The 16,227-nt window shown below is 46.9% G+C and overlaps 1 long non-coding RNA gene across 1 annotated transcript; it reads right to left on the bottom strand.

The window, feature by feature from the left end:
* Positions 1 to 12,078: 12,078 nt before the first annotated feature.
* LOC147970785 (uncharacterized) lies at positions 12,079 to 15,119 on the bottom strand. The gene is made up of 3 exons (XR_015603266.1): positions 14,788 to 15,119; positions 13,691 to 13,765; positions 12,079 to 12,375 (listed from the first exon to the last, which is right to left on the bottom strand). It is a non-coding gene; the product is annotated as an uncharacterized LOC147970785 (long non-coding RNA).
* Positions 15,120 to 16,227: the final 1,108 nt, after the last annotated feature.

Below are 16,227 nucleotides of genomic sequence, written 5' to 3'. Positions count from 1 at the left end.
TTAAGCATTCCAATGTGTGGTAGTAGCTAGTCATTGGACAACATACACATAACTCAATTCTTAAGGACGGTTCCAGTGAGACAACCCACCATGTACTCCTACATGGCCTCTCACCGCTACCTTCACCAAATCGTGTTCACACACTTAACTCTCAGCACCAGAACATATCGTAACACTCCAATTCATTCCCAATGAATCAGACCTGTCACAACTCTAAGAAATAGTAGGCATGGCATGGTAGGAACACAACATGGCTCATTTAACTCCTACACATGCTAGTGGGTTTCAACTATTTACTGTGGCAATGGCAGGTCATGCAGAGGCATGGGTTCAACTACCGCAGCATAAAGTAGCAGTCGAATCGTTGTTGTCCTAATGCAATAAAAGAGAGCAAGAGCGAGAGAGTGGGATTGTATCGGAATGAAAAAGGGGGTTTGCTTGCCTAGTAGGTCAATAGGGAGGCACTGCTTTTCTGACAGGTACTCTGGAATGGTCTCTGAAGTAGGACCTATCGAGAAGGACGAGAACAAGGGGGTTTGCTTGCCTAGTAGGTCAATAGGGAGGCACTGCTTTTCTGACAGGTACTCTGGAATGGTCTCTGGAGCAGGACCTATCGAGAAGGACGGTGCCGACAATCAAAACACAATCAATGCAACAATATGATGCATGAACATGGCATGTAGATGTGATATGGTTTGTGCTAATGCATCTAGCATTTCACTTGGAAGAAGTCCATTTGAACCAAAGGTTCAAATGCAACTCTAACTTAAGTCTCTTTAAAAACCATTAATGTGTTTTCCCATATACAGCAGGTATAACTTGGTTTTTCATGCATGAAACTGGTATAGATGGATAGATTGAATTCTTCTGATAATTTTTCATATATAAATTATTTCAATCTGAGCTACGGTTATTTTTCTATGCTTTTTTGAAGTTTTGGCTATTTTATGAAATTCCTGGATCAGCACCAGACTTAAGTCTTTTTTGAAGTTTCTATACCAAATCGTGTTCACACACTTAACTCTCAGCACCAGAACATATCGTAACACTCCAATGAATCAGACCTGGCACAACTCTAAGCAATAGCAGGCATGGCATGGAAGGAACACAACATGGCTCATTCAACTCCTACACATGCTAGTGGGTTTCAACTATTTACTGTGGCAATGGTAGGTCATGCAGAGGAATGGGTTCAACTACCACAACATAATGTAGCAGTTGAATCGTTGTTTTCCTAATGCAATAAAAGAGAGCAAGATTGAGAGAGTGGGATTGTATCGGAATGAACAAGGGGGTTTGCTTGCCTGGTAGATCAACAGGGAGGCACTGCTTTTTTGACAGGTACTCTGGAACGGTCTGCGGAGCAGGACCTATCGAGAAGGACGGTGCCGACAATCAAAACACAATCATATCCAACTATATGATGCATGAACATGGCATGTAGATGTGATATGGTTTGTGCTAATGCATCTAGCATTTCACTTGGAAGAAGTCCATTTGAACCAAAGGTTCAAATTCAACTCTAACTTGAGTCTCTTTAAAAACCATTAATCTGTTTTCGCATATACAGCAGGTATAACTTGGTTTTTCATGCATGAAACAGGTACAGATGGATAGATTGAATTTTTTTGATAATTTTTCATATATAAATTATTTCAATCTGAGCTACGGTTATTTTTCTATGAATTTTTTAAGTTTTGGCTATTTTATGAAATTCTTGGAATATTTTAAATCCAAAAAGTCAAATACTGCATCAGCATGATGACAGCACGACATCAGCAGGTCAACCGGGGTTGACCAGGGTCAAACCTGACCAGTGGGCGTCAGTGACCCATTTGTTTATCCCGGTCAAAACCGGAGCTGACTGGGTTTGACTAGGCCATGGGGCCCGCTGTTAGTGGCAAAGAGGTGGCTAATTAGAGGGGTTAGCCCCTAATGGTCATGACATGTCGGCAGTCGCCGGGGTTCGGCCGGCAGCGGCCAAAACCGCGGCAACAACCTGCCGGACTTGCGCTACAAGCGGCGGCTGGACGCGCGGAGACCACTGGGGCATAACCCATCCTCGTCCGCATCAAGGGGAGTAGGTGGGAGGCCGCGGGGTGATTGGAGCTCGCCGGAGCAGAACTCGCGGTGGCGGCCGGAGTTCGGCCTCGAGCGGAATCGCGGCTGTAGCGTGTAAAAGACACGAGGGAGAGGGGGATTTGAGGTGGGAGCTCACGGTGAGTCGAGTAAGAGGCAACGGCGGCTCGGGGAAGGCTCTGCAGGCGACGGACGGGCGGTGGTGATCCACGGCGGCCGGGGTTGAAGATGACAGCGGAGGTAGCTCCACAGGATGTCCGGCGACGCGTGGCTTGATGGAGAGTATGAGGAAGACGTGGTAAAGCTCTTGGTCTCGTCGGAGAGGCGAGGCCATGGCGGTGGGTGCGGCAACGGCGAGCGGCAGCGACGGTGGTGCTCGTGCGGGTGAGACAGTGAGCGGCTGAGGCGGGGATGAGCACGGGAGACAGTGAGAGGGGCCCAAGGTGCATCGTGGCGACGTCCAGAGAGGCAAGAGCGTCGAGGGGGAGGGGCAAGCAGGCAGGTGGCGTGGCGCCCATGCGCGCGGGCGGCAAGCGCGTGCCCCTCGTCCTTCTGTGATCGCTAGGAGGACGATGACTCGCGGTTGGGCTAGTGGGCTGCATAGTCCTAGGCCGTCTGGAGACGCCAGTTAAGTTTATCCTTTTTTCTATCTTGTTTTCTTTTCATTTCTGACATTTGTTTTAATTTGGTTTTTGAAGCAAACTAATTTCGTTGCTTCTGATAAATTTTGCAGGGACTAAAAGGATTATTCCAAAGCCCCTCACCAAAAATCAGAATTATTGGAGCAATAAAGTATTTATAGTATTTATTTGCTCCAATTCAATATATAATACGTGTTAATTCAACAAACCAAAATATCATGCAAAAATGTACATCAGCTCTGGTTGCTATTTCCAGCATTTTCCAAAAATGATGAACATTTTTTAAGGCCATTTGGGTTCAGTGAAAAATATTTTTAGTTGAACTTATTTGAATTTCATTGATGCTAGGGTTTGAACCTCCCCCATTTCAAGTTCATTTGAATTTTAAACATGATTCTCACATGGAAGATAGCCTAGGTCATACCAGAACTAGGGATGTGACAGTGGACCAAGAAGAAGGGGTGGAGTCCATCATGATTGTTGATTGTGAGCTCACGCTACAACAAATGATCACAAGTTTCACTGTTGCTGGAGTGCTAACTTTTGAGGCTAGAGAGCGGGCAAGGATGGCCCGACCGTCACCTCTGGGACTGCACGGTTACTACCCATGGCAGCCTTGTCGTGGTGCGTCCACCTCGGCTGTCAGGCCCGTGCTTATGAGGCCTCGTTCAGCCGCACAGCCAGAGTACCATGCATTGCCGGTGTTAAGGGCCCATAGTCGCACACAGGGCTATGGTCGAGGTAATGTTTTTCTGGTTTCGCATCGTCGCATTGCCGCATAGAACATCTGTGCCATGATGCTAGACTATTTCGCTACCAGTGGCAATCATAGCTGATCCGGGTTCGCATCATCGCATTCACTAGTTCCATAGTTTACTAGCTCAGCCAGCGGTAGTCCTTAGTTTCAATACTTTGGTTGTATCTCGTCAGTTGTAATCCCCTCCCGGTGTGATGCCATGGATAATGTATGGCGTACAACATTTATTTTGTGTCCTGCGTTGCCCAGCTATACTTTCATGTTATTAAATTGCATGACCTATTTCATTCCACTTTCATGTTATTCGATTGGTAGCATAAGCACAAGCAATTCAACATTGGCCATATCTTGTCATGTCACGCCTATGCATATGGCGCTTCCTGTCATGTCAAAGAGATATATTGCATGGCCTTCTTTCACGCCAACTCATATGACGCCTCTTAGCTTGGCGAACATCCTTGCTATTACAAGCATTCGGTAACGCCAAAAACAGTGGTAAGACCCATGCAAGTGTAGGCTTGGTAGGCTTGTCATCTCATGTGGCGCCTTTCGCACACATGCCACTACGGCGTCTTAATGGGTGCTGTCGCCAAATTTATATAATAAATCGATATGTGCTGACGCGGCCAATCCCCTTTCCCCCGACCCCCCTACCCCTTCTGTGACGCCCCCGATTCAATCATACACTAATCATACACGCAAACGTGTATGATCAAGTTCAGGGACTCACGGGAAGATATCACAACACAACTCTATAAATAAAATAAGTCATACAAGCATCATATTAAAAGCCAGGGGCCTCGAGGGCTCGAATACAAGAGCTCGATCATAGATGGGTTAGCGGAAGCAACAATATCTGAGTACAGACATAAGTTAAATAAGTTTGCCTTAAGAAGGCTAGCACAAACTGGCATACAGATCGAAAGAGGCGCATGCCTCCTGCCTGGGATCCTCCTAAACTACTCCTTGGTTGTTGTCAGCGGGTTGCACGTAGTAGTAGGCACCTCCCGAGTAGTAGTAGTCGTCATCAACGGTGGCGTCTGGCTCCTGGACTCCAACGTCTGGTCGCAGCAATCGGATATAGGAAGGGGGAAAAGGGGGAGAAAAGCAACCGTGAGTACTCATCCAAAGTACTCGCAAGCAAGGAGCTACACTACATATGTATGCATTGGTATCAAATGGAAAAGGGGTATCATATGTGGACTGAACTGCAGAATGCCGGAATAAGAGGGGGATAGCTAGTCCTATCGAAGACTACGCTTCTGGCCACCTCCATCTTGCAGCATGAAGAAGAGAGTAGATGGTAAGTCCACCAAGTAGCATCGCGTAGCATAATCCTAACCGATGATCCTCCCCTCGTCGCCCTGTGAGAGAGCAATCACCGGTTGTATCTGGCACTTGGAAGGGTGTGTTTTATTAAGTATCCGGTTCTGGTTGTCATAAGGTCAAGGTACAACTCCGGGTCGTCCTTTTACCGAGGGACAGGGCTATTCGAATAGATCAACTTCCCTACAGGGGTGCACCACATTTCCCAACACGCTTGATCCCCTTTGTCCGGACACACTTTCCTGGGTCATGCCCGGCCTCGGAAGATCAACACGTCGCAGCCCTACCTAGGCACATCAGAGAGGCAGCACGTCGGTCTAAATCCTATGGCGCAGGGGTTTGGGCCCATCGCCCATTGCACACCTGCACGTTGCGTACGCGGCCAGTGAACAGACCTAGCCTCCCTTATACAAGAGTAGGTGTTCCAGTCCAACCCGACGCGCGCCGCTCAGTCGCTGACGTCACGAAGGCTTCGGCTGATACCACGACCTCGAGTGCCCATAACTGTCCCCGCGTAGATGGTTAGTGCGTATAGGCGAGTGGCCAGACTCAGATCAAATACCAAGATCTCGTTAAACGTGTTATCTGGAAATAACCGTGAACGCCGACCAGGGCCAGGCCCACCTCTCTCCTAGGTGGTCTCAACCTGCCCTGTCGCTTCGCCACAAAGAACCACACAGAGGGCCATTGGGAAAGTATGTCCATCCAGCCCCCAATCCATGAATCAACCGCGGGTACTCCTCGAGCCAACCCGACTTTAGTCATCACATGTATCATGTATAAAGTATATAGTATATACCCGTGATCACCTCCCGAGTGATCACGGCCCGATAGTAAAGCATGGCAGACGGACAAGAATGTAGGGCCACTGATGATAAACTAGCATCCTATTCTAAGCATTAGGATTGCAGGTAAAGGTAACAACAGTAGTAGCAAGGACAGGCTATGCATCAGGATAGGATTAACGGAAAGTAGTAACATGCTACACTACTCTAATGCAAGTAGAGAGAAGAGTAGGCGATATCTGGTGATCAAAGGGGGGCTTGCCTGGTTGCTCTGGCAAGAGAGAGGGGTCGTCAACACCGTAGTCCTACTGGGTAGCAGCAGCGTCGGTCTCGGTGTCTAGCGAGAGAAGATGGGGAGAAACAATAAATATTAAGCAAACAGATGCATAGCTATGCATGACATGACAAGTATCGGTGCTAGGGGTGCCCTAACGCGGTACGAGGTGGTACACGTGAAGGGGAAAAACATCCGGGAAAGTATTCCCGGTGTCTCGCGTTTTTGGACAGATGAACCGAAAGGGGAAAGTTGCGTGTTTGCCATGCTAGGGATGTGTGGCGGACTAACGGGCTACGTAATCGGATTCGTCTCATCGTTCTGAGCAACATTCATGTACAAAGTTTTTCCATCCGAGCTACGGTTTATTTTATATTAATTTTTAGAGTTTTAAATCATTTTCTAGAATTAACAGAATTAATTTAGTACTAAAATACATTTCTGATGTCAGCATGACGTCAGCACGACGTCGGCAGTCAACCAGTCAGTTGATTAGGTCATACTGACACATGGGTCCTACTATCATTGACTAAGACTAATTAAACAGGTTAATTAGTTTAATTAGTTTTTTAGTTTAATTAATCAAAATTAATTAAGTTAATTAACTCTTCAATTAATTAATTAATTAATTTTATTTTTATTATATTCTTTTATTCTTTTTTATGGAAATGTTCTAGGGTGTGGGCCCCTCGTGTCATAGAGTCAGGGCCTTAACGGGCGCCGGGCTAACCGGGGCTTCGCCCCGGTCATGCAAGCGCCTGCGCCAGGCGCCTTAGCGCGTCGACAGGGGGAAGGGGACGGCGTGTGGTCCAGCACCAGCGACCGTGGCCGGTGCAGGGCGGCGCGGCGAGGCCAGCCGGAGCTGAGGGGGGCGCGATGGCATGTGCGCGGGGCGCCAGAGGCCCGGTCAGAGGCGGCGATGCGTGCGGGGGCTAGCGGCAAGCAGCGCACCGGCGGGCGAAACTGGGCCGCGTGGGCGGGTCCCCGCGGCCGAGCGGGAAGTTGCATCGCGCAGGGCGGGGTGGGGCAGCCGTGCATGGCGAGGCGACGGCGGGGGGACGGCTCGGGCGCGCGGTGACAGGGCAAGAGGGGAGGGGAGGAGGGCGCATGCTCACAGGGGTGCTGCAGGGGTTTGGGCAGCGGGGGGGACGAGGAGGTGGACGGGGACGACCGGCGAGGAAGGTGGAGACGGGGAGGGAGCTCCAGTGAGGTGGCTTTGGCGACGTCGTCGAGCGGCGGGGGCGTGATCCACGGCGGCAACGACGACGTCGGCAGTGGCGCAGGCTGTGTTGAGCCCCAATCCAGATCCGGGGGGGCGATGGCAGTAGGTGGTGGTGACCGGGCGGCGCCGTTGTGGTGGCGCCAGCGTTGGGGCGCCGTGGGGCATGGTCGACGCGGTCATGCCCCGATCCAGAAGGGGATCAGGGAGTGGGGGTGAGTGTGTGGGGAGTGGGATGGGCGAGTGGGGCTAGGGTTTCGGGGATGGGGAGATAAGGGAAGTGGGGGTGCCGGTTGGGCCTTTTTTTGCTAAATGGGCCAAGGGGCCCAGTAGATTAGGTTTCTTTTCTGTTTACTAGTATTTTTCCATTTACTTTTTGTTTATTTATTTAGCTATTGTTTTGTATTTTCTTTTAGCATCAAAATATTTTTGTAACATGTTAAACCTTGCCATATAATTACTATGCATTATTGTGCACTGCCACAACAAGTTTGGGTTCAAAATAATTTATTAAGTTTGAGTTTATTTTTAAATGGGATAAAAAGGTGTTGTTGGTCCACTGTTTTAATATCCAGGGGCAATTTTATATTTTGAAAAATGTTAATTATTTCATGACAAATTGTTTGTGAATATTTGCAACCCACCAAACATTTTTGTTTTACCGTTTGAAGAAATAATAGTTTGACTTTATTTTAAATTTAATTTGAATCAGGTTTGGATCAAAGTGAGGTTTAGCAAATTACTGCAATGACATGGCATCATTAAGAGGGGATTACTGTAGCTTGACTATCCGGGCGTCACAATTCTCCTCCACTACAAGAAATCTCGTCCCAAGATTTAGGACCAGAGTAAGGGGGAAAGGGTCTGGTTAGGTAATTCTAACGAATCTCCTCGGTCTTGGTTGCTTTTCTCAAAGAGCTCAATCCATTACAATGATGTCTTCATTCCACTGCTTCAGGTCATCATTATGAAGTCTTCATCCTTTCTTCGGGGGTTCCATCGTTCTTACGAATAGGTAACGGGGCAGATTTGCAACCACAGAATGCTATAAGGGTAATAATCTGGGATTAACCCATGAATGATCATACGAGTGCCTCTCGAGTTGAACAATTAAAACACATAAAGAGTAAAGTTCGAAGGTACAATAAGAATTTTCAAGCAGATAGATAGTTGCTCGAAGTCTGAACCTGAATGAGAAAGGGGTTCAGAGTAGCGAGAGTAAGTATTACGTCTGATACCAGAATAGAGCACTAGGAAGGTGGCCCATGAATTGAATACGAAGCCAAGCATGGGGGATAACCATTAGAAACAGGGTTGTATAGGAGAGTCAGGTTTTGATCCTGTGAAACTGTGGGTTATGGGCCCACCATACGGGATAAAGGTAGAAGGAGTGGTGACATCTTGCACGGTCATGATAACAAGGCATGTCAGAGGGTAGCCCGTCAGTTATGTCGAAAATAACGTCGGTACCAAGGGCGAGGGACGAAGAGAACCATTCTCTTGCTCGTTGAACGAGGCGGACCAATAGGCAAAGTTCTCATCCATCGGTGGTTACCAGAATGTCATCAACAATAGTAACAGGGTCTTACCGTCACGATTGTACACCTAGGTGTTTACTTATGCAGAGAATATTACTGCTTAGATCATATAGATCACCAGAAAGGTTAAACAAAACAATGGAAAGGAAAAGGTGATCATCAGATTAAATAGAACAAAGGAAAGGAAAATGTGTTTAAACACATTCTTCAGGGGTATATCCTTCCCAAGGACAAACAGAGCATGATATCCACGACGGGATATAATGTAGAAAACCCTTTAGGAAAGGGGAGAGAAATTTCATGACTTTACCCATACTGCGGTGTTTGGATAGTTGAGTAGGAAACATTTAGCATTGGGCTTCAAATGTTCTTTTTGAAAATCGGAGTAACATAGACATGCTTCGAGATAGCATTGACATGGTCATCAAGTGAAGATCAGACTTCGGATACACGAAGGATCCATCAGGATAACTTATTAAACAAGGCATTCAATTTCCTCATGGAAAAATGGTTAACCTTGTTAAAAAGGAAACTATAACACTAGGTCCTCCGGTCAGGTGTGCTAGGCATGACATCACCTTATCAGGTCATTTAAAGACCAAAGTTATGACTCTTGGACAGAGTTCCAACCATCAGATCTGACCGAGGTTCGGATCCGACCGGTGTCAGGATACCTCCAACTTAGGATGCCTGAGAAGAAAAGGTGTAGCACAATGGAAGAGATGACATTATAAGATTCTCGGGCAATGAACTATGGAAGCGAGTTCCAAAACAAGATTTCATCGGTAAACCAAGGAGAGGATGAGGAGGTGGCTGATGAACTCAGCGACAATTCATCAAGATTTCCTAAGGATGGATTTCCACAATTAATTATTGAATGAAAATGCACCTGGAAATATGGACCAAGTAGGATGTTCAAAGTTAGAATGGTGATTCGATAACGAAACTATCAGCCATTCACTTCAAAACAATAGGGTTACTAGAGATATCAAATTCCCACAACAGAGTTCACTCAACACAGGGCCAAGAAAAGAATGGTGATGGCGAGAAGCATCGTTGTAACAAGAATTTCTTAAGAGGTGGTGAAATTCTCACAACCTTCTTGATATATAAGATGGTAATACTCCAAGGTAGAACTTATTACAAGCTAGATAGCAAGTTGCATCCATAACATGAATAAGTTTGTGACGGAAGGAAGGTAAGGATGTTGTCAATGGTAACTCATATTACCAAGGGGTGAGGGTGGTACTTATCATCATGAATTCGATTGGTATTCTGGAAAGATTCAAAATGTTCATGATGATCACGACAAATTTTGTCGAGAGATTTCATGAAGATGTAATCGATCGATGATGACATCAAGTCAAACGAATGATGAAGTGAAAGGTTATTTGAACCACGAGTACGACACAAACTCAAAATCAAGCTTGCTATTCAAGGCGAAATGATATGACGAGGAAAACCGACGTAAGCGTAGCTCATCGTTGAAAGTGGTGCTCCGGGAATAAGGACCAGGTAGCATAGTTAAAATCATCAAGACAATGATATATCCAAACAGGCTAGGAATGGCATGATCGGGTATAAACTCGTACTTAAAGAAGATTACTAAGAGTTGTTGAACCGTAGTGCGGACTCGATTCAGTTATCAGTGTTCTTGAGTGTTTAATAACTCAGAGACCATGAAAAATTGTGATCAGTGAGAAGGTAGTACTTGATGAAGAACTCATAGGAAGTTATGTAGTTCCAAGATAATCTTGAGATACCAGGGGGTAATACTCAAAGACAGATCAAAGTAGAGGTTGGACTGGGGTATTGCTTTGCAGAAGACAAGTACTTCAACTTGTCCGAGAAATGGGATCCAAGAAGAACATATGGTCGGAACCACGATTGCAAAGGATCAATTCATCGATACCAAAGGATATAATATCAAGGAAATAGTTATTGCTACAAGAAGCTACCATGATAGGATCTACATCGTGTCCATGGGCATGAACACCAAGTTCAAGGTCGACTCCCACTTCTTCAATGTACAAGCTTCCATTCACCTCTCGCTTTTTCGAAAATGACAATAGTTGTTGAAAGTTTTACTTGGTGCAATACCAGATAAGTATGACCCGTGAAATCTTTCAGGTTCACAAGGAAGGCATCGATTCAGCCCATCGGGGCATCGTAGAAACATATACCACAAACTTCAGGAGTAAATAACACAAGCTCGATAGTAGAGCATGCTTGAGAAAGCAGAGGATACAATTTACCAAAGGCATTATGTATCCAAGGAAGGGCTTACAAGCTTATTGAATATGAAGGACGTTGTTGGATAAAATCCGACAAAGGGTCTGGTGGTCCACAAGGGACCTGATGTGAGCATCGGTACTCTACCAGAAGAAGAAAGAATGCAAGGGGATCAAATGATAGAAACAACTGACTAACTCAAAGCTCAATTGCACAGGAATTAAGATTCTAAGTCAAGGGATCAGAAGCAATGCTCTGAATAGGGATGGATAAGTTGAATAGTCTTAGAGGTACAATCGACGGCAATTTGTTTGGTCGAGAACCAGCTCATGTTCAAAATGACGTCTGAGTCGGAAAGATAATTTAGTAGGGTCGATTGATGATTGTGTGCATTCGCACACATGTTGAATCAATAGGATCAAAATGACAGTGTCAAAAGGTACTAGTGAATATTGCTAGTGATATGGGAGCATCCATAATGTAAGCATACAAGTATTTGCAGAGAATAGATCGAAGAGGATGCTCAGAAGGTCGGATAGTATTTCAGAGTATCTTATGAAGTATACGAACAACTAGGGATGAATGGATACTCAATAAGTGCGAGGAATTTTCAATAGGGGTATTCATGTGGTAAAGATCTGCAAGGCAGTAAGCTTAAAGGATTTTCGGAACAACGGAGAGCAATTGAGGGCATCTTGTAATAACAAGAGCAACCGAGAATGAAGGTATTAACGAAAATTGTAGGCAGTTATCCATAAGGGTATATCGGTGGTACGGGATTGTAAAGTCGGTGGGCACAAGGGTCTCGGGAAAACCTCGGAGAGTATCTTCGAAATCTTCTGGTGCAGCAAGCGATCATCTGGAGTGAGGGGCTCTCCGGGAGAAAGTATTTACGAGAACCTAAAGTTAGTCCTTTTAGCAAAATCATTTAACCCGAAATAGGGGAGAGATTAGAGTCCCAGAGTATAGGTCGAGGAATAAAAGACCTTAACACTACCCAATGGCGACGTGGGTCCGTAAGACACACGGCCATGTTAGTAAAAGTTTTTCAATGACTAGACTCGACTTCGGCCAAGGAGTTGGAAAGGGGGATTCCTACAGGCAGTCGGCTCTGATACCAACTTGTGACGCCCCCGATTCAATCGTACACTAATCATACACGCAAACGTGTACGATCAAGATCACGGACTCACGGGAAGATATCACAACACAACTCTACAAATAAAATAAGTCATACAAGCATCATATTACAAGCCAGGGGCCTCGAGGGCTCGAATACAAGAGCTCGATCATAGACGGGTCAGCGGAAGCAACAATATCTGAGTACACACATAAGTTAAACAAGTTTGCCTTAAGAAGGCTAGCACAAACTGGGATACAGATCGAAAGAGGCACAGGCCTCCTGCTTGGGATCCTCCTAAACTACTCCTTGGTCGTCGTCAGCGGGCTGCACGTAGTAGTAGGCACCTCCCGAGTAGTAGTAGTCCTCATCAACGGTGGCGTCTGGCTCCTGGACTCCAACGTCTGGTCGCAGCAATCGGATATAGGAAGGGGGAAAAGGGGGAGAAAAGCAACCGTGAGTACTCATCCAAAGTACTCGCAAGCAAGGAGCTACACTACATATGTATGCATTGGTATCAAATGGAAAAGGGGTATCATATGTGGACTGAACTGCAGAATGCCGGAATAAGAGGGGGATAGCTAGTCCTATCGAAGACTACGCTTCTGGCCACCTCCATCTTGCAGCATGAAGAAGAGAGTAGATGGTAAGTCCACCAAGTAGCATCGCGTAGCATAATCCTAACCGATGATCCTCCCCTCGTCGCCCTGTGAGAGAGCGATCACCGGTTGTATCTGGCACTTCGAAGGGTGTGTTTTATTAAGTATCCGGTTCTAGTTGTCATAAGGTCAAGGTACAACTTCGGGTCGTCCTTTTACCGAGGGACACGGCTATTCGAATAGATCAACTTCCCTACAGGGGTGCACCACATTTCCCAACACGCTCGATCCCCTTTGTCCGGACACACTTTCCTGGGTCATGCCCGGTCTCAGAAGGTCAACACATCGTAGCCCTACCTAGGCACATCAGAGAGGCAGCACGCCGGTCTAAATCCTATGGCGCAGGGGTCTGGGACCATCGCCCATTGCACACCTGCACGTTGCATACGCGGCCGATGAACAGACCTAGCCTCCCTTATACAAGAGTAGGCGTTCCAGTCCAACCCGGCGCGCACCACTCAGTCGCTGACGTCACGAAGGCTTCGGCTGATACCACGACCTCGAGTGCCCATAACTGTCCCCGCGTAGATGGTTAGTGCGTATAGGCCAGTGGCTAGACTCAGATCAAATACCAAGATCACGTTAAACGTGTTATCTGGAAATAACCGCGAACGCCGACCAGGGCCAGGCCCACCTCTCTCCTAGGTGGTCTCAACCTGCCCTGTCGCTTCGCCACAAAGAACCACACAGAGGGCCGTTGGGAAAGTATGTCCTTCCAGCCCCCAATTCGTGAATCAACCGCGGTACTCCTCGAGCCAAACCGACTTTAGTCATCACATGTATCATGTATAAAGTATATAGTATATACCCGTGATCACCTCCCGAGTGATCACGGCCCAATAGTATAGCATGGCAGACAGACAAGAATGTAGGGCCACTGATGATAAACTAGCATCCTATTCTAAACTTTAGGATTGCAAGTAAAGGTAACAACAGTAGTAGCAAGGACAGGCTATGCATCAGGATAGGATTAACGGAAAGCAGTAACATGCTACACTACTCTAATGCAAGAAGTAAAGAGAAGAGTAGGCGATATCTGGTGATCAAAGGGGGGGCTTGCCTGGTTGTTCTGGCAAGAGAGAGGGGTCGTCAACACCGTAGTCCTACTGGGTAGCAGCAGCGTCGGTCCCAGTGTCTAGCGAGATAAGATGGGGAAGAAACAATAAATATTAAGCAAACAGATGCATAGCGATGCATGACATGACAAGTATCGATGCTAGGGGTGCCCTAACGCGGTACGAGGTGGTACCGGTGAAGGGGGAAAACATCCGGGAAAGTATTCCCGGTGTTTCGCGTTTTTGGATAGATGAACCGGAAGGGGAAAGTTGCGTGTTTTCCATTCTAGGGATGTGTGGCGGACTAACGGGCTGCGTAATCGGATTTGTCTCGTCGTTCTGAGCAACATTCATGTACAAAGTTTTTCCATCCGAGCTACGGTTTATTTTATATTAATTTTTAAAGTTTTAAATCATTTTCTAGAATTAACAGAATTAATTTAGTACTAAAATACATTTCTGACATCAGCATGACGACAGCACGACGTCAGCAGTCAACCAGTTAGTTGACTAGGTCAAACTGACACATGGGTCCTACTATCATTGACTAAGACTAATTAAACAGGTTAATTAGTTTAATTAGTTGTTTAGTTTAATTAATCAAAATTAATTAAGTTAATTAACTCTTCAATTAATTAATTAATTAATTTTATTTTTATTATATTTTTTATTCTTTTTTATGGAAACGTTCTAGGGTGTGGGCCCCTCGTGTCATAGAGTCAGGGCCTTAATGGGCGCCGGGCTAACCGGGGCTTCGCCCCGGTCGTGCAGGCGCGTGCGCCAGGCACCTTAGCGCGCGGACAGGGGGAAGGGGACGGCGTGTGGTCCAGCACCAGCGACCGTGGCCGGCTGAGGGGGGCGCGATGGCATGTGCGCGGGGCGCCAGAGGCCCGGTCAGAGGCGGCGATGCGTGCGGGGGCTAGCGGCGAGCAGCGCAGCGGCGGGCGAAGCTGGGCCGCGTGTGCGGGGCGCCGTGGCCGAGCGGGAAGTTGCATCGCGCAGGGCGGGGTGGGGCAGCCGTGCACGGCGAGGCGACGGCGGGGGGACGGCTCGGGCGCGCGGTGACAGGGGAAGAGGGGAGGGGAGGAGGGCACGTGCTCACAGGGGTGCTGCAGGGGTTCGGGCAGCGGGGGCACGAGAAGGTGGGCGGGGACGACCGGCGAGGAAGGCGGAGACGGGGAGGCAGCTCCGGTGAGGTGGCTTCGGCGACCTCGTCGAGCGGCGGGGGCGGGATCCACGGCGGCAACGACGACGTCGGCAGTGGCGCGGGCTGTTTTGAGCCCTAATCCAGATCCGGGGGGCGATGGCGGTAGGCGGTGCTGACCGGGTGGCGCCGTTGCGGTGGCGCCGGCCTTGGAGCGCCGTGGGGCGTGGTCAACGCGGTCGTGCCCCGATCCAGAAGGGGATCAGGGAGTGGGAGGGAGTGTGTGGGGAGTGGGATGGGCGAGTGGGGCTAGGGTTTCGGGGATGAGGAGATAAGGGAAGTGGGGGTGCCGGTTGGGCCTTTTGGCTGGTTGGGCCTTTTTTTGCTAAATGCGCCAAGGGGCCCAGTAGATTAGGTTTCTTTTCTGTTTACTAGTATTTTTCATTTACTTTTTGTTTATTTATTTAGCTATTGTTTTGTATTTTCTTTTAGCATCAAAATATTTTTGTAAAATGTTAAACCTTGCCATATAATTACTATGCATTATTGTGCACTGCCATAACAAGTTTGGGTTCAAAATAATTTATTAAGTTTGAGTTTATTTTTAAATGGGATAAAAAGGTGTTGTTGGTCCACTATTTTAATATACAAGGGCAATTTTATATTTTGAAAAATGTTACTTATTTCATGACAAATTGTTAGTGAATATTTGCAACCGACCAAACATTTTTGTTTTACTGTTTGAAGAAATAATAGTTTGACTTTATTTTAAATTTAATTTGAATCATGTTTGGATCAAAGTGAGGTTTAGCAAATTACTGTAATGACATGGCATCATTAAGAGGGGATTAGTGTAGCTTGATTATCCGGGTGTCACACCTTCCCACCCGCTCCCATCCACCCACCAATTCACTCATAGAAACACATACTCACGCTTCAAGCCCCTACTGCCTCGTCCAGTGGCTATACGGATCGAACATGGTTTCGTGGAATAATGGAGACAGTAGCAGCGGTGATGAAGTGTGCAATATCGAGGTGAACACGTCACGTTATTTCTGTACAAGTGTAAGCAACAATGCAAGATAGAGGCAGAGCCTACTCTAATTTGATGTTTCATCCGATCTATCGCAGATCCATGATGACTCATCCATGGAATGGGAATTGGGACGCCATGCGAATGTGATGCATCCAATCCAAACCGGGTACCATAGGCACACATACGGTGGTGCTTCAATGGTTCGTGTGAGTCCACCTCATTGCCATAGTCTTGTCATTTACAACTTAGAATACAAGTTGCACAATACTTTGCTTTGTATTACAATCCCTACATCATTATGACACAGAACGATGATCGTCGGGACGTTGCAAAGTTGGTTGATACATCGTGGCCTTCCAATT

This window comes from Triticum urartu, chromosome 5A (assembly GCF_056163025.1).
Source record: "Triticum urartu cultivar PI428250 chromosome 5A, HENAU_Tu73, whole genome shotgun sequence".
Taxonomy (NCBI): Eukaryota; Viridiplantae; Streptophyta; class Magnoliopsida; order Poales; family Poaceae; genus Triticum; species Triticum urartu.
This window is presented reverse-complemented; position numbering and strand designations above follow the sequence as displayed.